This window comes from Budorcas taxicolor, chromosome 5, assembly GCF_023091745.1.
Source record: "Budorcas taxicolor isolate Tak-1 chromosome 5, Takin1.1, whole genome shotgun sequence".
Taxonomy (NCBI): domain Eukaryota; kingdom Metazoa; phylum Chordata; class Mammalia; order Artiodactyla; family Bovidae; genus Budorcas; species Budorcas taxicolor.
The window spans coordinates 96,441,555-96,469,242 of NC_068914.1; positions in this window are offsets into that span (position 1 = coordinate 96,441,555).

The following is a 27,688-nucleotide window of genomic DNA, read 5'->3' on the forward strand; positions in this document are numbered from 1 at the left end:
AGGCCACCAAAACTCTGATACCAAAACAAGACAAAGATGTCACACACAAAAGTAAATTAAAGGCCAATATCACAAAAGGTGGGCTTCCCTCATAGCTCAGTCAGTAAAGAATCAGCCTGCAATGTGGGAGACCCAGGTTCCATTCCTGGGTCAGGAAGATCCCCTAGAGAAGGAAATGGCAACCCACTCCAATATTCTTGCCTGGAGAATCCCATGGAGAGAGGAGCCTGGCAGGCTACAGTCCATGGGGTCACAAGAGTTGGACACAACTTAACAACTAAACCACCACCGTCACTAAAGAATGCAGATGAAAAATTCTCAACAAAATACTAGCCTATAGACTTCACCAGCACATTAAAATGATCATATACCATGATAAAGTGGGTTTTATCCCAGGGATAAAAGAATTCTTCAATATATGCAAACCAATGTGATACATCATATTGAAAAATTAAAAGATAAAAACTATATGATCATCTCAATAGATGCAGAAAAAGCCTGACAAAATTCCACACCCATTTATGTTAAAACTCTCCAGAAAGTGAGAAAAGAGGAACCTACCTCAATATAATAATGGCTGCATATGACAAAATCACAGCAATCATCATTCTCAAAGACGAAAAACTGAAAGCATTTCCTCCTAAATCAAGAGCAAGACAAGGGTGTCCACTTTTATTCAACATAGTTTTGGAAATGCACAGAAATCAGAGAAGAAAAAGAAATATTAACTAAAAGAATCAAAATTTGAAAAGAAGTAAAATTGTCAAGTGTTTGCAGATGACATTATACTATGCATAGAACATCCTAAAGATGACACCAGAAAACTACTAGAGTTTATCAATGAATTTGGTGATGTTGAAGATACAAAATTAATGCACAGAAATCTCCTGCATTCCCATATACTAACAGTGAAAGATCAGAAAGCAAAATTCAGGAAACAATCCCATTTTTCATTGCAACTAAAAGAATAAAATACTTGGAAATAAGTCTACCTTAAGATGGAAAAAACCTGTACTCAGAAAACCATAAGATACTGATGAAAGAAATCAAGGATGATACAAACAGATGGAGAAATACACCATATTCTTGGATTGGAAGTATCAATATTGTAGAAATGACTATATTACTCAAAGCAATCTAAAGATTCAATGCAATCCCTATCAAATTGGCATTAACATTGGCATTTTTCACAGAATTAGACTAAAAAGTGCACAATTTGTACAGAAACACAAAAGACCCTGTACAATCAAAGCAATCATAAGAAAAATGGAGCTGGAGGAATCAGGCTCCCTGGCTTGAGACTATAATACAAAGCTACAGTCATCAAGACAGTATTGTACTGGCACAAAAACAAATATAGAATAATTGTCCAGGATAGAAAGCTCAGAGATAAACCGACACAGCTATGATCACTTAATTTATGACAAAGGAGACAAGAATATACAATGGAGAAAAGACAACCTCTTCAGTAAGTGGTGCTGGGAAATCTGGACTGCTACAAGTAAAAAAAAAAAAAAATGAAATTAGAATACTACTTAATGCCACACACAAAAATAAACTCAAAATGAATTAAAGACGTAAATGTAAGACAGGACACTGTACAACTCTTGAAAGAAAACATAGGAAAAGCACTCTTTGACATAAATTCCTACAAGATCTTTTTTGACCTACCTCCTAGAGTATGAAAAAAACAAAAATAAACAAATGGTATTTTAATTAACTAATTATACTTACATTTTTGCACATCAAAGGAAACTGTAAACAAAATAAATAGACAACCCTCAGAATGGGAGAAAATATTTGCAAATGAAGCAACTGACTAGGATTAATCTCCAAAATATACAAACAGGACTTCCCTGGTGGTCCAGTGGTAAAGAATCCACTTACCAATGCAGGGGATACAGGTGCAATCCCTGTCCCAGGAAGATTCCACATGCTCTGAGGCAATAAAGCTTGTGTGCCACAGCTGCTGAAGCCCATACACCCTAGAGCCTGTTCTCCAGAACAACAGAAGCCACCACAATAAGCACACTCACGCCAACTAGAGAAAGCCCATATGCAGCAACAAAGACCCAGCAGCCAAAAATAAATAGATAAATTAAAAAGTAACCCCCCTTCCAAATATGCAAATAGCTCATGTAGCTCAATACCAAAAACCCCCAAAAACCCAATAAAACATTGGCAGAAGATATAAATAGACATTTACCCAAAGAAGATATGTAGATGGTCAACAAACACATGAAAAGATGCTCAACATCAATAATTATTATAGAAATGGAAATCAAAAGTATAAAGAGGCATTACATCAGTCATAATGATCATCATCAAAAAATCTACATACAATAAATGCTGGAGAGGGTGTGGAGGAAAGAGAACCCTAACACAAAGTTGGTGGGAATGTAAATTGATACAGCCACTATGGGGAACAATATGGAGGTTCCTTAAAAAACTAAAAATAAGACTATCATATGATCCAACAATCCTACCCCTTGGAGTATACTTGTAGAAAACCATAATTCAAAAAGATACATGCACCCCAATGTTCACTGCAGCTCTATTTACAATAGCCTGGACATGGAAGCAACCTAAATATCCATTAACACAGGAATGGATCAAAAAGACGCAGTGCACATATGCAACGGAATACTACTCAGGCACACCAAAGGAAAGAAACTGTGCCATTTGCAGAGACATGGATGTACTTAGAGACAGGTATACAGAATGAAGTACGTCAGAAAGAGAAAAAACAGATATTGCATGTTAGTGCATATATGTGGAATCTAGAAAAATGGTATAGATGAAATAGCAGAGCAGAAATAGAGAAACCAGACATACAGAGCGAACATATGGATATCAAGGCAGGTAGAGGGGTGGGATGGATTGGGAGACTGGGGCTGACATATGTACGTTATTACTGTATAACATACATAACTACTGAGGACCTACTGTGTACTTCAGGGAACTCTACTCAGTGCTCTGTGCTGACCTCAATGGCAAGGAAATCCTCCCCCACACTCAAGAGGGGATATATACTTATTCACTCTATTGTACAGAAGAAACTAACACAACATCGTAAAGCAACTAGACTCCACTATAAATAAACAAAGATGACAGTATGGTACTGAAGAATTGTTGAAGTCTTACATGCTTTCAATTAGTATATGAATATTTTGCCAAAATAATGAAAAATCAGGAAATTTTTAACTAAAAATTCTGATGATAAATTTGGAAAAAAAAATAAAGATTCAAAAATCCAAACAGCAGATTGTCAGAAATCCTTTACTTTAAAATAATAATCTTATCTCACTGTTCTAAATTCATGCACCTTTAAAATTGGGAAGAAAAAATTCACTGACCACCATGCAATTAGTGGAAGTGCCACAGTGCAAAAAGTCAATAGGTGAGTTGAAGGTAGCTAAAAATGCCAAGTGCTGCTCTACAAAGTGGTCAAGGAGCATGACATCTGAATGAAGGGAAGGAGAGGAGAAGAAAGATGGTGACTAAAAGCAAGGAGATGAGTCAATTTCTTAGACATGTCAGGACTGCTCAATTTGTGAATCATGACTTTGGCATCAGCTGACAGAGACAGAGGCAAGGCATCTACCCAGCAAGGAACCTAAGTACCTGTTGGTGATCAGCATTCAGTATGAAGGAGGTATATCTCAATTGTAGGACGCTTACTCAGGAAAGCTCTGACATAATAAGCCATATTCAGAGAAGGCAATGGCAACCCACTCCAGTACTCTTGCCTGGAAGATCCCATGGACGGAGGAGCCTGGTAGACTGCAGTCCATGAGGTCGCTAACAGTTGGACACGACTGAGCGACTTCACTTTCAATTTTCACTTTCATGTATTGGAGAAGGAAATGGCAACCCACTCCAGTGTTCTTGCCTCGAGAATCCCAGGGACAGCAGAGCCTGGTGGGCTGCTGTCTATGGGGTTCCACAAAGTCGGACATGACTGAAGTGACTTAGCAGCAGCAATATTGCAGACACTGTGCAGGAAAACTGGTTCCAGTGAAAAATGACACTTCAAGATTTATATATGTACCACTCAACTGACATATTGATTTACTATAATATGCTTTAGCTTTGCTTGTTTTTATGCCAGATAATCCCTAGAGTTCTTGAAGGCTGATTATGGAGAGGAAAAATTTATGTCCATCAGTTGGACATCTGAGTAAATTAAGCTCATGTTTACATTTTGCTCTGTGTCTGAACACTAACACTATATATTAACTAGCAAAAAGTTCAGTCTTTTACTTGGTTAATTCCATGAATGTTTTCTCCAAATCCCAGAGATGCTCATTAACCTCAGAATGAACTTCTATAGGTGACCATGGGACCCTGTGAACCAATGAGATGGAACTCAGCAACGCCCAAGGTAGCCAGAGGAAATGTGCTACCATCAAGTGGACCTTCCTTGCTTGAGAAATCACTGTGCCGTTGCGGAAACCAGGGCTATGAGGTTGCCAGGGAAGCCAGAGTGTGAGGCTGTTGCTGCTAGTTTCATGCCCAGGTTTAGCAGGCAAGAGCACAATGTCACGTTCAATCCATGCATCCTGTAGCAATCTTTGGAGCCAACAGTGGTGTTATCTATCTTTAAGGGTCTTGTCCTTTGGCGTTACCCTTACACATGTGGAAGATGCCAGGGAGACTGGATCACCATGAAGTCTACAGCAGCACCAGCCCTGCTAGAGCCTAGACTTCTCCTCCAAACACGTCTGGGTCTTGGTGCTGCGGCCAGATCATTAATCCAGGCTGTTTACCTTTATGTGAATTTCCCCTTCAGGAGCTACTGGTATTAATTATGAAGGCTGGATTCAAAGGACTTATTCAAGCCCGTCAGCAATATTTTTATATTTAAAAACCTCAGAGAGGATTCCAGTTCCCTTTTTTTCTGGGAGACTTGTCTGACTTTCAAGAATGGAATACTTGCAAATACAAACTTTCAAAGAAAAGCATCATTCAACTTCACCAACATCTGAGATCCTAATAAAAGGTGTCCAGAGATGAGCAATTAGAATGTTAAAAAATAGCATTTAGACCTAAAACATAAATGGGAAGCTAAAATGTTCTGCTACTGTCAATAACTGGGAACTTAGGAGAGAATGCACTTTTTTTGGTTGAGGGGAAGGAGGAGATTTAATAAAACTTGGCACTTTGGGTTCCTTGTTGTGGTGTTATTAAAAGTCATGTCTGTGTGTCATCGCCAATAGATATTTATAAAATGCATATTTGAGCAGGCTATATGCTGAGGGCAATATGAAGTGAATGAGAGACCCAACCAAAGCGCTCATAATCTTGGGAGAACTACTTTTATGGACTCAGTTTTACTTAAATCCTTTATTTTTTATCTTCACTTCTCTTTATATCGCAGTCTCCAGTCTGCTTACTAAAGTATTAATTCTTAATGTCTGCAAAGACCTCACTGTGGCTTTGCTGTAACTAGGTAGAGAATACCTAGAAAGGAATACAATACATTTGAGAATTAATTAAGAAGGCCACAGGGCACAGTTTAGAATCAAAGGCAATTTTAAAATCTTCTGTGTGAACTAGCATTACCACACAGTGTATCTCAAAAAGTTGCTCTTCCCTGGCAAGTCTAGATATTCTTGCTTAGGACAGGAAACAGAAGATAGAGTTTATGGTTTCAAAGCAAAAAAAAAAGTGAGTTAAGGCAACTGTCAATGACGTTTCTAATGAGACTGGGAACATGGCTGTAATTTCTGTGGTTCATGCAGGTGCAGTGAAATGTGTGCGGTGACATTTCACAAGTTTTGAAACTATGCTGAGACTGCTCATTTCCATATTAAAGAGCTAATAGCTACCGTCTGCTCTGAAAGGAGATGTAATGTTTTACCAAGATCTGCTGACAGGTGGGCCCTTTTACAGGTCTCTGCTCAGGATGCCAGTGTCATTACAGAGATGTCTGGTAGCCAAAACGTTGTTTTCCACTTTTATAAAATGAGTTTCAGAAACTATAACAGTTCAGAATTTGTGCATTGCTCATCACAGAATCTTTGGAGAGAAAACACCAAATAATTTAAGATAAAGGAGGCTTTTTTCGCAAGAAGATCCCCTGGAAGGGGAAATGGCAACCTGCTCCAGTATTCTTGCTGGGAAAATCCCATGGACAGACGAGTCTGGCAGGCTACAGTCCATGGTCTCAAAGAGTCGGACATGACTGAGCAACTGAACACAGCAACATAGCAATCTGCTGCTGCTGCTAAGTCGCTTCAGTCGTGTCCAACTCTGTGCAACCCTATAGACGGCACCCCACTAGGCTCCCCCGTCCCTGGGATTCTCCAGGCAAGAACACTGGAGTGGGTTGCCATTTCCTTCTCCAGTGCATGAAAGTGAAAAGTGAAAGTGAAGTTGCTCAGTGATGCCCGACTCTTAGCGACCCCATGGACTGCAGCCTACCAGGCTCCTCCGTCCATGGAATTTTCCAGGCAAGAGTACTGGAGTGAGTTGCCATTGCCTTCTCTGACACAGCAATCCATCAGAGGTTAAAGAAAAATGTAATTTATATGTGGATATTTACAGTTAACTTGAGTGAATTAGTAAGCTGGCAAATCACAATGAACTCTTAAAAAATGGCTTTCACATCATACTTAAACTAAGCAAAAATATTTTGTCCAATTCAATAATATATCCTTCATAGTTTTTAAGTCAAAAAGAAAATAAAAAGTTCATGCTAGGTCTAATTTAGTTGAATTGTGTGGTTTGTGACTGAAACTTTTCTTGGGTATTTGATTCTCGAACTGTGGAGTTGGAGAAGACTCTTGAGAGTCCCTTGGACTGCAAGGAGATCCAACCAGTCCATTCTGAAGGAGATCAGCCCTGGGATTTCTTTGGAAGGAATGATGCTAAAGCTGAAACTCCAGTCCTTTGACTACCTCATGCTAAGAGTTGACTCATTGGAAAAGACTCTGATGCTGGCAGGGATCGGGGGCAGGAGGAGAAGAGGACGACAGAGGATGAGATGGCTGGATGGCATCACTGACTCGATGGACATGAGTCTGAGTGAACTCCGGGAGATGGTGATGAACAGGGAGGCCTGGCGTGCTGCGATTCATGGGGTCGCAAAGAATTGGACATGACTGAGCAACTGAACTGAACTGAACTGAACTGAATGTCTTCTTTCTCTGAGGTCTAATGCTGTTTGCTTATAACCAATCACTTCAACCCTTCCAAAAGAGTGCTTTATGCTCCAGTTCTCTCTTTTGACCCTGCCCTCCTTCTCCAGCCTGCCATTCAGATCTTCTCTTACCTGGTTGTCAGAGTGGAAATGAGTGGCATAAGTCTGTTTCAAATCTGAGCCTACCTTATGGTATAACTGACATAACAGTTTTCTCTCAAACTGTGCTGATGATTTGTGGGAATAGAGTAACTAAAGTTTACATAGTATTTTTTCTTTTCACTTACAAAAAACTTTTTTTTTAAAAACTGTGCAAGGCCTTCTTTGCATTAAATATTATTAGATCCATTTTGCTAATGATGATACTAAGAATCAGTGAGGTTAAGAGGTTTGTTTATCAGTAGCAGGGGTTGTATTTAAAGCCAGGTATTTAGACTCCAGAGTGTGCTCTTCACACTATCAGCTCAGCTCATTTCATTCGCTCAGTCATGTCTGACTCTTTGCGACCCCATGGACTGCAGCATGCCATGCTTCCCTGTCCATCACCAACTCCCAGAGTTTACTCAAACTCATGTCCATTGAGTCAGTGATGCCATCCAATCCTCTCATCCTCTGTCGTCCCCTTCTCCTCCCACCTTCAATCTTTCCCAGCATCAGGGTCTTTTCAAATGAGTCAGTTCTTTGCATCAGGTGGCCAAAGTATTGGAGTTTCAGTACTCCTGCAATTCTTCCTATTTTAAAAAACAATAATTTTGACCCTGTACCTACTTTTATTAATGCTGCTGCTGCGAAGTCACTTCAATTGTGTCCGACTGTGCGACCCCACCAGGCTGCCCTGTCCCTGGGATTCTCCAGGCAAGAACACTGGAGTGGGTTGCCATCTCCTTCAAAGCGTGAAAGTGAAAAGTGAAAATGAAGTCTCTCAGTTGTGTCCAAATGTTAGCGACCCCATGGACTGCAGCCTACCAGTCTCCTCCGTCCATGGGATTTTCCAGGCAAGAATACTGGAGTGGGGTGCCATTGCCTTTCTGACATTTATTACTAGTAGCTTATAATTACTGAGATTGCCCTGGCATTTTCTCAAGCATTTTGCACATTTACACATTTGCTCCTCACAACTCCAAGCGTATGTGCGTACAAGCTGTTGCTTCAGTTGTGCCCAGCTCTTTGTGAACCTATGGATGTAGCCCACCAGGCTCCTCTGTCCATGGGATTCCCCAGGCAAGAATACTGGAGTGAGTTGCGATGCCTTCCTCCAGGGGATCTTCCTGACCCTGGGATCGAACCCATGTTTCTTAGATCTCCTTTATTGGCAGGCAGATTCTTTACCACTGCGCCACCAGGAAAGCCCCACAACACCATGTTATTATCCCAACCGTCTGGTGCACAGCTGAGGCCAGAGACCTGTGGGGAACCTATTTGTCCACAGTCACACAGCAATGCTGACCAGAAGGTGTCTTTCCATATCTGTGTACAACCTTTCTGGCTCTGTCCCCCTAACTTCTTTATTCCTCAGCCCCCAACTCAGAGCATATTACATGGGCCTTAGCAGAATTTATAGAGGATTGTAGAATTCTAGAATTGTTTCCCTGCTCATCATCCATATCTAAATCCCTGAGGGGCTGACTTTGAAAAAACAATGAATATGTAGAATAATAAAACAAAATACCAAATACATGAGAAGGCTAATGCCTTGAGTCAGCCTTATTGAGTTCTTCTCTCATGTCTTATTCTTTTCCCTTACATATTTTTGAGCTACATTATACTTGGATCATAGTTGCTAGAAGTATTTGCTTATTTATGCTAATTTGACTTTTCCAGGCAATACAAAGCAAATAAGAAGGGTTTCAACTTAATTTTACCATCAAAGTTCAATCACTATGGATATTTCTGTTGTTAAACTAACTCTTGCATAACCTTCAATTACTTGAACAATACAGAACTTTGTACTGAATAAGAACGTATAATTAGTAACTGTTAATAACTGACATTTGCAAGGGACATATGGATCTCTTTTGGTAAAAATTGTTTAGTTTATATTCTCCAGATTGTTTCCTTGCTATAATTATGGTAAAATGGAAGCCATCCATATATTGCTTGGGCATGCCTGCACATGAATTGTGTATAATTACAGGTGATAGAGAAGTGAGCAATAGTGGTATAGTGGGAATATCTCTGTTATTTTGCTATTGTTGTTAGACGTCAGGTTTGAGTCCCAGAGTAACCTTATAAATTATAATCTTTGGAAAATGACTTTAATGCTCTAACCTCCTTTTACACATCTGTAAAGCAGGAAATAAGTTTGTTGTAAAAAATCAAATGCTTTAAAATACATTAGTGTCTTTGTAAACTATCTATAAAATTATACAAACATACACACACACATTTAAAATCTGACCTCAAAATGGTAAATATGTGCCACTCACGACAGCGTTATTCTACTAGTTCATAGAAAATATTACTAATTTCAATAGTCTTTCTAAGGAGTGTGTGTTCATGTATGTACATACTTATTTATTTACATATTTATATTTATAGTCAGAGTCCTTCTCAACATAGCTCCCAGATGGTCACTACCAATCATCCAGAGATGTCCACCAGCTTAACTTTCTTCCTTTTCATTGTTTAATTTAGCAAATTTATTTGTGTTTGGAGAAATTATGATTCATTCACTGAGTCAGCAAACACTTATTAAGTACCAGGAAAGGTACAGGATGCTAATGATTAAAATACAAATAGAGTATATTTCTGATCTAGGAACTTCTGTCTGATGGAAGAGGTGGTGGAGGAGTTAACATGATTATAGTAGGGTGATTAGCAATACAGTGTAGGAGGCAGAGAAAGAAATGCTTATTTATGCCCCTTGAGATTACAGATTTGATTAAAGCAGCCTTCAGGGCTGGGCGTGAGATTTTCAGAGGCTGTGTCAGCATGTTCATCCTTGGTTGGAAGTAATAAGAAGAATGTCTAATGCTGTGAGGAAACTTTACTAAGAATGAGAAAGCTGTATCCTTCAATTCCAAAGTTTTTAAAACCTCTTCTATGGAACATGTAAATTTTGAAGGGCTATTTAAATGATACGGCATTAGGATAGTGACAAAGAGGTTTTTAAGAACAGAGATTAAAAGCCAAACCAACCTAAAAAAACCACCATAATGAAGAAGCCAAAGTTCAAAATCAGATTTAAATGGCTGAAGATTCGGATGGGATCTAGGGAACATATTCTGGGGGGTGTGGGAATGAATCTACTCCCACAATCTGGGGAGCAGATTCTGGGGCGCACAAACACTGTTTCCAACAAATGGAGAGAGAAATAATGTCCTTAAAGAAAGCCTTCAGTTCAGTTCAGTTCAGTCGCTCAGTCATGTCCGACTCTTCGCGACCCCATGAATCACAGCACGCCAGGCCTCCCTGTCCATCACCAACTCCCGGAGTTCACTCAGACTCACATCCATCAAGTCAGTGATGCCATCCAGCCATCTCATCCTCTGTTGTCCTCTTTTCCTCCTGCCCCCAATCCCTCCCAGCATCAGAGTCTTTTCCAATGAGTCAACTCTTCACATGAGGTGGCCAAAGTACTGGAGTTTCAGCTTTAGCATCATTCCTTCCAAAGAACACCCAGGACTGATCTCCTTTAGGATGGACTGGTTGAACCTCCTTGCAGTCCAAAGGACTCTCAGGAGTCTTCTCCAACACCACAGTTCAAAAGCATCAATTCTTTGGTGCTCAGCTTTCTTTACAGTCCAACTCTCACATCCATACATGACCACTGAAAAAACTATAGCCTTGACTAGACGGACCTTTGTTGGCAAAGTAATGTCTCTGCTTTTCAATATGCTATCTACGTTGGTCATAACTTTCCTTCCAAGGAAGCCTTATCATAAATTAAAAATGAATAATCACCCATATTCCTCACTATCCCAGAGGTAACCGTTATTACCTTTTGGATGTATTTCCTCTCAGTCTACGTATTTCTTTAATTGAAGTTTAATTCAACTACAACATTAGTTCCAGATGAACAACATAGTGAGTTGCTATTTCTATAGATTATGAAATGAAGACTGTATTATGTCTAGTTACCATCCATAATCATACAAAGTTACTACAATATAAATGACTATATTCCCTATGATGTACATTTCATTCACATGGGTCACTTATTTTGTTTCTAGAAGTCAGCACCTCTGAATCTCTGTCACTTATATCTGTCTGTTCTTATGCCAGAACCACTTGGTCAACATTGTGCTACAGCATGTCTTAAACTGGGTCATCTGTTCCTAAACTGTGCTCATCTATTTTAAATTGTTTTGGTTATTCTATGTGCTTTGCATTGCCATATAATTTTAGAATCAACTTATCAATTTCTGGAGAAAAGCATTCTTGGGTTTGTATAGTACTTCTGTTTAACAATAAATCAAATTGATAATAATTGCTATGTGAAAACCACAACAAAAAAAGACAAGCTTTATGTCAAAAGACCTCTTTTTCACAATATCTGGACCTATTTTAAAGTTAATTTGTAATAGATGCCTAGAGCTTGGAAAAGGTTTGTCAGATATTAGTTTCAAATAGAGAAAATTAATCCCAAAGTTAGCAGAAGGAAGGAAATAAAGATCAGAATGCAAATAAATGAAAGAAGAGATCAGAAACACTAAAGCAAGAGCAAAAATAAGAACTGTTTTTTTTTTAAAAGATAAGAAGAAAAAATCATTTAGCTAGAGTAACTAAGAAAAAAAGACTCAAATTAAGTTAGAAATGAAGAAGAGGCATTACAATTGATACCACAAAAATACGTAAGGTCATATGAGACTACTGTGAATAATTACGTGCCAAGAAATTGAGTAACTTAGAAAAAATGGATGAATTCCTATACCATACAACTACCAAGACAGAATCATGAAGAAATAGAAAATCTGAACAGACCAGTAACTAGGAAGGTTTCTAAACAGGTAGTCAAAAACCTTCCAATACAAAAAAACCCAGGATCAGATGGTTTCATTGGTGAATTCTACCAAATACTTAAGTAACTAATGCCAAACTTTCTCAAACTCTTCCAAAAAATCAAAGAGCAGGGAACACACCCCAACTCATTTTACCAGGTGGTATTACCCTGATTCCCAAGTCAGGTAAGTATATTACAAGAAAAGAAAACTATAGGCCAATATACATGATGAATACCTATGCAAAACTTCTCAATAAAATATTATTAATAATAACTGAATTCAACAACACATAAAGGGAATCATATACTATAACCAATTGGAATTTATCCCTAGGATATATAGATGAATTCAACATATATCAGTCTATAAATGTGATACCTCACATTAATAGAAAGATAAAAACCATATGATCATCTCAATACATACAGAAAAAGCATTTGTCACAAACACAACATCCTCTCATGATAAAAACCCACAACAAATTGAATATGGAAGATACATGTGTGCGTGCATACTGTCACTTCAGTTATGTCTGACTCTTTGTGACTATATGAACTTAGCCCACCAGGCTCCTCTGTCCATGGGATTCTCCAGTCAAGAGTACTGAAGTGGGTTGCCAGGCTCTATTCCCAGGGATCTTACCAACCCAGCAATCAAATCCATGTCCCTTCTGTCTCCTTCACTGGCAGGCAGGTTTTGTTTTTTTTTACCACTAGCGCCACCTGGGAAGCCCATAGAGGAACCGTACCCCAACATAAAGCAGGTTGTTATAGTAACCCCACAGCTAACACTGTACTCAATGACACAAGATAGAAAACTTTTCCTCAGATATTGGAAACAAGACAAGTGTGTCCACCTTTGCAACTCTTATTCAGTGTAGTACTACAAGTTCTAGCCAAAGCAACCAAGCAAAAGAAATAAGAGACATTTTAATCAGAAAAGTAAAATTGTCTCAGTTTACAGATGATATGATCTTATATATAAAAAACTCACAAAGACTGAACTCCACATCATTTGAAACTTATCAATCAATTTAGTAAAGGTACAGGATGTAAAATCAATATAAAGAAGTTAATTGTTTCTATATAATATCAATTAAATACCTGGAAAAGAGCTAAAATAATACTATCCCATTTATAACAGCATCACAAGCAATAAATACTTAGGAATAAATTTAACCAAGGAAGTGAAAACCTATACCAGGAAAATGACGACTTTGATAAAAGGACTTGAAAATGCAAATGGCAACATATGCCACATTTGTGGATCAGAATAATTAATATTGTAAAATATCCGTAATATTCAAAGCCATCTATAGATTCAATGCAATCCTTCTCAAAATTGTAGTGTAATTTTTACACAAAAATAGAAGAAAACAAACCTTAATTTTGTATGGAACCAAAAAAACTTTGAATAGCCAAAGCAATGAAAAGAAACAAAGCCAGAGGCATCACATTTCTTGACTTCATATTATATTACAAAGCTGTAGTACTAAAAACAGCATGTACTGGCATAATACCAGACACATAGATCAATGGGGCAAAATAAGACAGCCAAGAATAAACCTACATGTGTATGATCAATTAATTTCTGATAAAGGAGCCAACAATGTATAATGGGATACAGATAGTCTCTCCAATAAATAGTGGTGAGAAAACAGGACAACCACATGCAAAAGAAGGAACTTAATCCCTATCTTATATCATATACAAAAATCTACTGGAATTAAAGATTTGAATGTAAGACCTCAAATTGTGAAACCTCGAGAAGATATAAGAGGCAAACTCCTTGACATCAGGTCTGGCAATAATTTTTTGGATATGACATTGAAAACTAAGACCAAAAGCAAAAAACAGTAAGTGTGACTGCCTCACGCTAAAAGCTTCTGCACGATGAAGTAAACAAAATGAAACAACAGCCTACAGAATGGAAAAAAAATATTTGCAAATCATATATCTGATAAAGAGTTAATATCCAAAGTATATGAGGAACTCATACAACTGAATGGTAAGAAACTAAACAATCCAATATAAGATGTGCAGAGGAACTGAATAGACATTTTTCCCAAAAAAGACATACAAATGACAACAGATACATGAAAAGGTGTTCAGCATCACTAATCATCAGGGAAACCCAACTCAAAACCATAATGAGATAGTGCCTCACACCTGCTATTATCAAAAAGAAGAGATAATAGGCTTTGGCAAGGATGCTGAGAAAAGGGAAAACTTGTACTCTGTTGGTGGGAATGTAAATTGGTACAGTTACTAAGGGAAATGATATGAAGGTTCTTCAAAGAATTAAAAATAGAACTACCATATGATTGAGAAATCTCCCTTCTGGGTATATACCTAACGGAAAAGAAAACAGGATATCAAAAGGGCATCTGCACTCCATTATTGACAATAGCCAAGACCTGGAAACAATCTAAGTATCCATCAATGGATGAATGGATAAAGATGTGTTAGCTATATACAACAAAATGTTATCAAGTCATGAAAGAGAAAGAACAACACTGAGGGAATTATGCTTAATGAGGAAAGTCAGATATAGAAAAACAAATATTGTATGATATCACTTATTTAATGGAAGTTTAAGAAGCTGAACTTGAAGAAGCAGAGTAGAATAGTGGTGGTTATCATGGACTGTGAGGGAGGGACATTGGGGAAATGTTATTGAAATGTACAAACTTGCAACTAGAAGATAAAAAAGTTCTGGAGACCTAAGATGTGGCTTAGCTCAACATTGAGAAAACTAAGATCAAGGTATCTGGTCCCATCACTTCATGGCAAATAGATAGGAAACAGTGGAAACAGTGTTAGACTTTATTTTGGGGGTCTCCAAAATAACTGCAGATGGTGATTGCAGCCATGAAATTAAAAGACGCTTACTCCTTGGAAGAAAAGGTATGACCAACCTAGATAGCATATTGAAAAGCAGAGACATTACTCTGCCAACAAAGGTCTGCCTAGTCAAGGCTATGGTTTTTACAGTGGTCATGTATGGATGTGAGTGTTAGACTGTGAAGAAAGCTGAGCGCTGAAGAATCGATGCTTTTGAACTGTGGTTTTGGTGAAGACTCTTGAGAGTCCCTTGGACTGCAAGGAGATCCAACCAGTCCATTCTAAAGGAGATCAGTCCTGGGTGTTCTTTGGAAGGAATGATGCTAAAGCTGAAACTCCAGTACTTTGGCCACCTCATGTGAAGAGGTGACTCATTGGAAAAGACTCTGATGCTGGGAGGGATTGGGGGCAGGAGGAGAAGGGGACAACAGAGGATGAGATGGCTGGATGGCATCACTGACTTGATGGATGTGAGTCTGAGTGAACTCCGGGAGTTGTTGATGGACAGGGAGGCCTGGCATGCTGCGATTCATGGGGTCGCAAAGAGTCGGACACGACTGAGTGACTGAACTGAACTGAAGGTGTAACCTGTTAATTATAATCAACGATACTGCATTTACTTCACAATTGCTAACAGGCTAGATCTTAAATGTTCTCATACAACAAAAGAAATAATTGTGGGATGTGATAATGGTGTTAGCTCGAGCTATGGTGGCAATTATATTGCAATAGCTTCAAATCAACACATTACATAACCTTAAACTTACACAATGTAATGTCAATTATATATCAACTGAAAAAAGAAACATTTTTTACTGTAGTAAATGCTGGACAGCAAGGATGCAGAATGAGTTATACAATCCCTTTGATGTCAGTGTGTTTATGGGAGAAAGAGAATTCTAAACAATAAATTTACTTCTATAATATTTTGTAATAGATATTGAATGAGAATTTCCCACTGTGATTCTTTCATGTCCTTGTGTTCCCCTTCTTTTTCACATCTACTTTTTTCCCACCCTCTTCTGCACAAGATATTGGTCTAATACAGAAGATATTGATGTAATATACCCTCCTATCCATTCTCTTTCGGTAAAATCCAAATTGCCCAATGATTGTAATCTACAAGAAAAATTGCTCCATTTTGGGGAAAACTCCTTTTGACTACTTGTTCCTGCAAATATAAATAAAATCAAAATCTCCTCCCAATGTAGAAAACTTCATCACAATGATAATAGAGAAAGAAACATTTTACTACTGAATGAGCATTAAACCAGAACGTTATAGGTACCATAAGCAATTTGTGAAGAGATTACAAAAACAATAAGAAGCCACATCCCTTTATAAAGGTAAGCATATGCAGCTCATTGCATACATGTTCTAAAAATAAATAACTAGTCACGTCAGGGTACTTGGCAGCACCATTTGTTGCACATCAGTTCAGTTCAGTTCAGTTGCTCAGTTGTGTTCGACTCTTTGCGACCCCATGAATTGCAGCACGCCAGGCCTCCCTGTCCATCACTAACTCCCGGAGTTCACTCAGACTCATGTCCATCGAGTCAGTGATGCCATCCAGCCATCTCATCCTCTGTTGTCCCTTTCTCCTCCTGCCCCCAATCCCTCCCAGCATCAGAGTCTTTTCCAATGAGTCACCTCTTCACATGAGGTGGCCAAAGTACTGGAGTTTCAGCTTTAGCATCATTCCTTCCAAAGAACACCCAGGGCTGATCTCCTTCAGAATGGACTGGTTGGATCTCCTTGCAGTCCAAGGGACCCTCAAGAGTCTTCTCCAACGCCACACTTCAAAAGCATCAATTCTTTGGCGCTCAGCCTTCTTCACAGTCCAACTCTCACATTCATACGTGACTACTGGAAAAACCACAGCCTTGACTAGATGGACCTTTGTTGGCAGAGTAATGTCTCTGCTCTTCAATATGCTATCTAGGGTGGTCATAACTTTCCTTCCAAGGAGTAAGCGTCTTTTAATTTCATGGCTGCAGTCACCATCTGTAGTGATTTTGGAGCCCCCCAAAATAAAGTCTGACACTGCTTCCACTGTTTCCCCATCTATTTCCCATAGTTCACCCTAAATTCACCTGGTAATTGGGATGACTGTCATAGTTAATTGCTTTCACACCAAAGGAAAATAAATTTATCATATCTTTATGACAAGAGGTAGTTTTGCAGCTTGAGCCAGGCACTTGCTTAAGTTAGGCTCCTGTCCTTCCAACAGACACTGGGAAGGTAGGGATGCTATCTTCCTTAATGTTTGCATTTCACATAGATGGCTCCCAGGTCCTTGAGAAAGATATTATTGGGTCATAAAGCTGGCAAGAGGCTTCCTAACTTCTGAAAAGATTTACATGCATTTCAAAGAGACAAAGAAAAAACTTATAAGTTTTTAAAAATAAATTTTCTAAGGAAAGTGAGGGATAAAATTCTATTTTCAAAAATGAAAATTAAGCATTTTATTTTTTAATATACATTTGCCCTTGCACTGTTCTTTTAATTAGCTGAAAATAGTTAATCCTCCTGCCAAAGCTCTATAAAATCACCATCCCTGTTTCTCAAGTTAGAAAGATTTTGTGCCTTCTCTTGCTAGGCATTTTTAAAACAAAGTCTTATGTTAATGGTGCCATGACTGATTTTCTTGCATACTACTACCAAGTTGAGTCATACTATCCTTAAAGTATTACTCAGATTGACTTAATTGACTTTCCATAGACTGTTGTCTGGAAAAACATGCCTGCAAATATCAGGAGGTTCTGTTCTCATGGATATACCTGATTTCAGCTGCTGCCTTCATGATTAGCTCAGTTTAGGGATCCTCTTATGATACCATTCCCAGTGTCCCTGCTATGTACCTAGACATCCCAGAGGTGGGATTCTGTCTCCTGGTGCAGATTATATATTTGAGATTTAGAATGATGGACAGGTCTATATTACATCAATGAAATCACCTCATTAGGACAACACTGCTTCTAAGTTTCTCTGCAGTATCAAAGTCTAGCTGAAATCTTCATTGTCCTCCTTTCTCCCCCTCCTCTCTTTCCTCTTCATTTTCCACCAACAAATTCCTGTTCATTGTCAATGCAGAGCAATAGCATGATAGCTTTTGTAATCTTGAAGGCTGCCAACACATGCCACAGGGGCTTGTGGTTTAGAAGTGTGCTACCTAATAAATACAATTTTCTCTAAAAAGAATTCTAATGCCAACTTCTAGGTTAATACAAGAATATCTACTTATTTGAAAATGTACTCATAGAAAACTACAAGGTCAAAACAAATTAAGTGAAGGAAAGAGGTGACTAGGAGAAGTAAGTTTAGACTGAAACAAGTGTAAGTTTTCTGTACAAAATTCACATTCTAAGGTCTTGTATGTTTCTTGGAGGAGGAATAAACATTTCTGTTCTGTAGAAGTAGTTCATCTTCTAACCAAGGCAGAGGTGTGCATTGTGTAGCATAAGAAGCCCGAGTGGCTAACTAGGGCTACACACACAAGGAAAGGCAGGAATGCTGATTACCCTCAGCGGGAAAAAATATTTCACTTCTCAGGACAGAAGCCTGGGGAAAGTACTTCTAGGCAAAAGCATAAAATAATACTTTTGGTGTGTAGGTTCAAGGAATATCAGATAGACCAAACCTGGAACAGAAGGCATGGTGAAGAGGGGAAAGCCATGAGGCTGGAAAGGCTAAAGGACCTTGGGTACCTAATAAAATGCCTAGTATTTATCTTCAAGTCAGTGGGGGGATTACCAAAGACTTTGAGGAAGACAGTGACATAAACATATTTATATTTGTTAAAAAATTTTTTACTATTACACCAATTATGTCATTGTCTATAGATTATTTTTGAATTACTTTTCTCATACATAAATAATTCTCTACTTGGAAGAAGAAATTTGTGTGTGTGTGTGTGTGTGTGTGTGTGTGTGTGTGTGTGTGTAACTCTAAGCAGGAATAGCAGTTCTAAACATTGTTTTTAGATAAAAGACAAATTTTCAGAGTTAAGCTTTTGGGATTATGAATACATGAATCACACACACAAAAAAACTTTATTCAGTCCAATTTATATATACAGTACAAATAACATATGTATTTTGAAAATGCAGGTGCATAATTTATTGGGGTTAGATTCTGGACAATTAATTCACAGATGACTGGCATTTTCTGAAATTCCACAAGAACATGGCTTCTCTTCACCAGGAGGTTAAATAACTGATTCACTCAGAATTGTTAACAAAGCAGGTTGAAAATTTATAATCACACACACAAAAAAAAGCTACTAAATATCCTCTAATATGATATACCATATTTGAACATTCTATACTCTCTCCCAATCACAAATCAATTTTCCTAAAAAACCATCAAATAAACTAGATTATTTAATACACTCTGTTCTTACAAATGGTTACTATTTCAGCACCTTTGATGAAGTGAATCGATGTAATTTTATTCATGGTAACAGAAAATACTGCAAGAAGTTGTTAGCAATTAACACATTCAAGTAAGAAATAGGATGCATGTGATTATTTGATCTGCTCACAATTCATAGAAATTCTAGATTAGCTAGAGGAAAAGGTTAACCAAGAAAAACCTGTGAGATTATTTAATTTAAAAGGACTCAAAACTTATTTATAATGCTGTGATGGGAGTTGAGAAGTGTTATCTGAAAAGACCAAAATCCAGCAAGGGGAAAAATACACTCAAAAGTGACATAGTCACAGAATTCACCCATACTGACATGTTATTATATCTGAGATTCCTATTTCTACTTCCTGAAATATTACACTAAATTTGAGCTAATACATCATTAAGACTGTTGTTTTTGTTGAGTAAAATGAATTACAATAGCCTGTAAAGGTAAGGATTAACGGTAAATGGTATGCTAGAAAAGCACATAATTATATCATAATTCACTTTTTTTCTTACTGGCTTATGTTGATGATGAGAAAAAACACTGAGAGAAATACACTAGCCATTTGTGTTATCTTAAGAGACAACTATTTCTTTACCTTATCCCTCCAGAAATAATTTGGATGATATTTGAATTAGTCTTGTATAATGTTTAAAATTCTAGGAAACATGAAGATATGTTTATAGAGATGGTCATCTGATGTGGGCACTAATCATTGCAATTTTGATTATAAATTTGTGCTTTTATTGACATAATGTTAGTATTGCTTGCTACTGGGCTGGACAAATAGTTCAAATGAACCCAATACATTTTAGTGAGCAAGGGAGTAAACAGAGACATCTTGTAAAGTCTGTCTGTGAGGCTAACCAGATACTCTCAGCCAGTGTCTACAACCTGCTGGTGTGTCAAGTCTTTGATTCTTTCAGCTCTTGTGGCCTGGGAGGTTTTGACACAGCTGAAGTGCCAGGAGAATAAACAAATAATACTTTCTTTGTCTAAAGTGACTGAGCAAGTTTTACCACTTTGTTCAAAAATTGGGGAAGCACTGAAATAACACTTATGGTGAACATGAGACGAGCTAAGGTGAGAATGGCTCTTCCAGTGAAGGCTAATGGAAAGAATCAGAAAGATCCAATGGTGAGTCTTGATTTCCCTAATCTGTAGAGCCACAGTTTTCCGATCGATTTTGAGGATAAGATAATATATAAGAAAAAGCACTTTATACAACTGCAAAGAACTCCATGGATGTGAACACATGCAGTCTGATACTTTCCAGGTCCAATCACCCTTCAGAGAAAAATAGTAGCTCAATGAGTGAATGACTTAATGGCTCACAGATGAGTGAATATGCACTTCTGGTGTTAGAGCGGTACCATGGAACAACAAAGAGTCTGCAGTGTGGCTTGGATTTAGATCTTGGCTCTGTGAGCTATTGAGCAAAATAACTCATTTGAATTGTCATAATATTTCCTGAACATACGCACACACAAAAACACGTAATTAAAATTCACTTTGGAGGGTTATTTATAATATTACTATGCATCTCCGTATCTATCTGCAGGTCTACCTATGAGTGTGCATACACAACACCTTCTTCTTGAGGAAAATGGAGACAATGCCAACATGACAGGCTTATCGTGATAGGGAAGATTAGAGATTGATGTAATAATGTAAATACCTACGTCACCTGCTTTTGGCTTCCCACTCTCACCCTGTGGCCTTCATTCTGGTCATTGCAGTACATACCAAGGTTTTTAATATAGCACATTGATATTTTGGAATGGATAATTCTTTGTTGTGGAGGGCTGTCCTATACATTGTAGCATGTAAAATGACTCTAGACATTACAAACTGTCTGGTAGCAAAATTGCCTTCTGTTGAGTACTATTACTCTAGGATTTTCCAGAACAAGAGCCCATTCCCAAATGGGAGATAGTTAATAGTTACTTTGCACAAGCCTTAATAAGTTACAAAGCATCAAGATTTCTAAAGATAATGTGGAGCTACTCCAAAGAGATGCCATCCCTGCTAGAAAAAGGCAAAGAGCACATGCTATGGAGAAGCAAGGTTCATTCTTTTCCCTATTAGTCAAAAATATACCCTGGCATCATTACCAAACAATGTCTTTATATGTCACCTATTTCTCCTGGCACTTTTCTTTAAGATAGAAAATAGTAGGGGCACAAACTCTCTCTGGTGATCATTTTATACCTAGTACTGGACCCTATCGTTCTTCCCAGGTGGCGCTAGAGGTAAAGATAGTGAAGTCGCTTAGACGTGTCCTACTCTTTGCGATCCCATGGACTATAGCCTGCCAAGCTGCTCTGTCCATGGGATTTTCCATGCAAGAATACTGGAGTGGGTTGCCATTTCCTTCTCCAAGAGTAAAGAATCCACCTGCAAATACAGGAGATGCAAGAGACGCAGGTTCAATCCCTATGTTGGAATGATCTCCTGGATGGGAAAATGGCAACCCATTCCAATATTCTTGCCTGGAGAATCCCATGGATAGAGAAGCCTGGCAGGTTACAGTTCATGGGGTCTCAAAGAGTCGAACGTGACTGAGCAACTAAGAGCACACACATTGGATTCTATCACTACTGTTGTTGTATTATCGTCATTTTAGTTACACTAGGTAAACTGAATTAATGTTTTGATTAACTGATTAATGTCTGAAACTAACTATATTTAATAGTACCATGTCTATGAGAGAATAAATTACAGTAACCTTAGATCATATGGAGCTGAAGTAAGATACAGTATTGTGATAAATTTTGCCATTTTGAAATAGAGCTATCTACCATGAAGAGAGTTTAGTTCTCCTTGCTATTTACTTCCTGCATTTTCATGCAGATTGTGCAGCAACAAGAAAATTGGCAATCAATCCCCTACTGTGCAGTATTGGTTTCTAAAGCAGAATCAAGCCTATCCCCTTCCTGAGGTCCCATTAGTACATTCTTCTATCATTTGGGGCTTATATCTACTAAGAAACAGTAGAACAGGAAGTTGAAGATGATGCTCAGTAGGATACAGGATTCTGATATATATAATTTTCTTATGCCAAATACTGTGGATGAGAAGGAAGAGTGAAAGATGTGTATACAGTACATGTTTGAAGATGTGATCTCTCGTCTTCCTTTATACATTATAAACCTGTACAAGGAAGAAATACATTCTGGTGCACAGAAACAATTTCTGTCTCTGACAGAGAGTCAAGGAGGTTGGGCAGCAATTTACCTTTGTTCAGCAAAGTCATACCAGATGAATTCCTATGGATAAACACAAGTGAGGTATGCATTTCTTTTTATATTTGTTTACTTTAAACCTGACAGAAGCAGTTTTATAAGAGCCTAAGGACTAAGGAGCAGAATAAAAGGTTATCTGTGTTTTCTTTCTACTGGCAATCTGAAGCCAGGTTAGTTTTACCTTATTAAAAGAAACAAGCTGATGTCATTAAGATGGCAGAATAGGTGCTCCCTGACTTCAATCCCATTCACAAGACTGGCAACTATCCACAGATAAGACACCTATACGAAGACCCCAGAACCCATGGGTTAGGCAGAAGCACTCCCTTGGACCACAAAGACTGAGAAGGACCACATTAGAAGTGCAAAAGGAGTGATTTAACTTTGATTGCATTGCCCCTCTCCCCACGCTGGCACAGCACCAAACTGAGAAGAGCCTGCCTTGGCCTTCAGTTTCTCCATTGGGCAAAAGAGAGCCCAAGCTACATAGACGTCCTTCACACCATTGTCAGATGCTCCCCAGAAGGGCCACTTGGATCTTGCCTCTAAGGCATACTGGCTGTGCCTGGACACCCAGGAATCAGACAGGGATGGAGAAGGGATTCACAGCTTACAGCAACCAGTGCATGAGTACTGGCAGACCACATTTCTGCTGGTGGTGGTATGAGCAGAGATCCCAGCTATGGCTTCATCCGGCCAGGGAACTCAGTGAGCAGTTGTACCTGGGTTGTGTCCCCAGCCAGCAGCCATATAAGCCATGGAGCCCATTATTGTCAGCCCTACCCAGACAAGAAAACAAATTACCACCCCGTCCAACTACTGAGCATGGCTCCCATCCTGCCCCACCAGGAAATCCAGCCATAGATGCCAGGCAGCTGCAGAGCACATTCTACGGCATGGCTGGGTAGGGAAATAAGTCAGAAGACCTGTCAAATTCCTCAGCAAACCCTCCTGACCAGTCTGACCAGGAAGACCAAGCAGTGGTTCCAGTTCAGACCCATCCTGTGGAACTGCCCAGCCTCAGAGACTGGTTTGCAGCCCTGCCCAACAACAGAGTGCAACCTATGGCTCTGCCTTATTGCTGAGTACACTCCATGACACCACCAGACCAAGGGCCCTGGACAATGACCCACCCAACCAAGAAGCACAGTAGCCTCCTGCCATATCTAATTGCAGGATTCAGCTGGAGGCCCACCTGACCAGGGAGGTTGGCCAGGGACCTTGCCCAACAGCAGAGCACAACCAACACCTGTCCAGTGGTGGAGCCCAGTTGCAGCCTGATCTCACCTCAGGGCACAGGCTACTATGACTCTCTTGATTGTGGAGCACAGCCTGAGGCCTTTGTCTGATCATGAAGCTCTACTTGCAGCCCTGCCTGAATGCAAAATCTATACAAGTAGATTTGGGGAGCACAGCCCAAGGCCCCATCTGGCCAAGAAAAGTTGAGGAACTCACCTTGCAGCAGCAATTAAAGACTCCAGCCAGGGGCCTCCCCCTGCCACGGAACACAGCCTGCGGTCCCACCCAGCCAGAGGTGACTGTGGAGCCCAGTCAAATGTTCCAGCTCAAAGTAGGATGTTTACCTACAAAATATCATATGTAGAACTTCACTGCTGATCCAACGGTTAAGAACCCACCTGTCAATACAGGGGACATGGGTTTGATCCCTGGCCTGGGAAGATTCCACATGCTGTGCCACAACTAAGCCCATGCGATACAAATACTGAGACCACACAGCACAACTACAGAAGCCCCTGTGCTCTAGAGCCTGGGGTCTGCAATAAGAGCAGCCACCACAGAGAGAAGCCTGAACACCACAATCAGAGAGCAGCCCTTAAAAAGTCTGTGTGTAAACAGACAACACAGAAATACAAAGGATCATAAGAGACTACTATCAGCAGTTGTATGCCAATAAAATGGACAATGTGGAAGAAATGGACATATTCTTAGAAAAGTACAATTTTCCAAAACTGAACCAGGAAGAAATAGAAAATCTTAACAGACCCATCACAAGCACGGAAATTGAAACTGTAATCAGAAATCTTCCAGCAAACAAAAGCCCAGGTCCAGATGGCTTCACAGCTGAATTCTACCAAAAATTTCGAGAAGAGCTAACACCTATCCTACTCAAACTCTTCCAGAAAATTGCAGAGGAAGGTAAACTTCCAAACTCATTCTATGAGGCCACCATCACCCTAATACCAAAACCTGACAAAGATGTCACAAAAAAAGAAAACTACAGGCCAATATCACTGATGAACATAGATGCAAAAATCCTCAACAAAATTCTAGCAATCAGAATCCAACAACACATTAAAAAGATCATACACCATGACCAAGTGGGCTTTATCCCAGGGCTGCAAGGATTCTTCAATATCCACAAATCAATCAATGTAATTCACCACATTAACAAATTGAAAAATAAAAACCATATGATTACCTCAATAGATGCAGAGAAGGCCTTTGACAAAATTCAACATCCATTTATGATAAAAACTCTCCAGAAAGCAGGAATAGAAGGAACATACCTCAACATAATAAAAGCTATATATGACAAACCCACAGCAAACATTATCCTCAATGGTGAAAAATTGAAAGCATTTCCCCTAAAGTCAGGAACAAGACAAGGGTGTCCACTTTCACCGCTACTATTCAACATAGTTCTGGAAGTTTTGGCCACAGCAATCAGAGCAGAAAAAGAAATAAAAGGAATCCAAATTGGAAAAGAAGAAGTAAAACTCTCACTGTTTGCAGATGACATGATCCTCTACATGGAAAACCCTAAAGACTCCACCAGAAAATTACTAGAGCTCATCAATGAATATAGTAAAGTTGCAGGATATAAAATCAACACACAGAAATCCCTTGCATTCCTATACACTAATAATGAGAAAGTAGAAAAAGAAATTAAGGAAACAATTCCATTCACCATTGCAACGAAAAGAATAAAATACTTAGGAATATATCTACCCAAAGAAACTAAAGACCTATATATAGAAAACTATAAAACACTGATGAAAGAAATCAAAGAGGACACTAATAGATGGAGAAATATACCATGTTCGTGGATCGGAAGAATCAATATAGTGAAAATGAGTATACTACCCAAAGCAATTTACAAATTCAATGCAATCCCTATCAAGCTACCAGCCATATTTTTCACAGAACTAGAACAAATAATTTCAAGATTTGTATGGAAATACAAAAAACCTCGAATTGCCAAAGCAATCTTGAGAAAGAAGAATGGAACTGGAGGAATCAACTTGCCTGACTTCAGGCTCTACTACAAAGCCACAGTCATCAAAACAGTATGGTACTGGCACAAAGACAGACATATAGATCAATGGAACAAAATAGAAAGCCCAGAGATAAATCCACACACATATGGACACCTTATCTTTGACAAAGGAGGCAAGAATATACAATGGAGTAAAGGCAATCTCTTTAACAAGTGGTGCCGGGAAAACTGGTCAACCACTTGTCAAAGAATGAAACTAGATCACTTTCTAACACCGCACACAAAAATAAACTCAAAATGGATTAAAGATCTAAATGTAAGACCAGAAACTATAAAACTCCTAGAGGAGAACATAGGCAAAACACTCTCCGGCATAAATCACAGCAGGATCCTCTATGATCCACCTCCCAGAACTCTGGAAATAAAAGCAAAAATAAACAAATGGGATCTAATTAAAATTAAAAGCTTCTGCACAACAAAGGAAAATATCAGCAAGGTGAAAAGACAGCCTTCTGAATGGGAGAAAATAATAGCAAATGAAGCAACTGACAAACAACTAATCTCAAAAATATACAAGCAACTTATGCAGCTCAATTCCAGAAAAATAAACGACCCAATCAAAAAATGGGCCAAAGAACTAAATAGACATTTCTCCAAAGAAGACATACGGATGGCTAAGAAACACATGAAAAGATGCTCAACATCACTCATTATCAGAGAAATGCAAATCAAAACCACAATGAGGTACCACTTCACACCAGTCAGAATGGCTGCGATCCAAAAATCTGCAAGCAATAAATGCTAGAGAGGGTGTGGAGAAAAGGGAACCCTCCTACACTGTTGGTGGGAATGCAAACTAGTACAGCCACTATGGAGAACAGTGTGGAGATTCCTTAAAAAATTGCAAATAGAACTGCCTTATGACCCAGCAATCCCACTGCTGGGCATACACACCGAGGAAACCAGAACTGAAAGAGACACATGTACCCCAATGTTCATCGCAGCACTGTTTATAATAGCCAGGACATGGAAACAACCTAGATGTCCATCAGCAGATGAATGGATAAGAAAGCTGGTGGTACATATACACAATGGAGTATTACTCAGCCGTTAAAAAGAATTCATTTGATTCAGTTCTGATGAGATGGATGAAACTGGAGCCGATTATACAGAGTGAAGTAAGCCAGAAAGAAAAACACCAATACAGTATACTAACACATATATATGGAATTTAGAAAGATGGCAATGACGACCCTGTATGCAAGGCAGGAAAAAAGACACAGCTGTGTATAACGGACTTTTGGACTCAGAGGGAGAGGGAGAGGGTGGGATGATTTGGGAGAATGGCATTCTATCATGTATACTATCATGTAAGAATTGAATCGCCAGTCTATGTCTGACGCAGGATACAGCATGGTTGGGGCTGGTGCATGGGGATGACCCAGAGAGATGTTATGGGGAGGGAGGTGGGAGGGGGTTCATGTTTGGGAACACATGTAAGAATTAAAGATTTTAAAATTAAAAAAATATATATAAATAAATAAATTAAAAAAAATAAAAAAATAAAAAGTCTGTGTGTAGTAATAAAGACCCAGCCCAGCCATAATAAGTAAGTTACATGTAGATTCATGGTAAGCACAAAGGAAAAACCTGCAGTACAAAGGAGTAAATTAAAGGAATCAAAGCAAACTACCACAGAAAGTCATCATATCACAAAGGAAGACAAGAGAGGTAAAGGGTAAAAGAACTACAAAACAGCACACAATGAACAAAACGGCAATAGTAAGTCCACATCTATCAATAGCTCCTTTGATGAAATTTTACAAGCAAAATGGAAGAGTGACTGAATGGATAAAAAAGC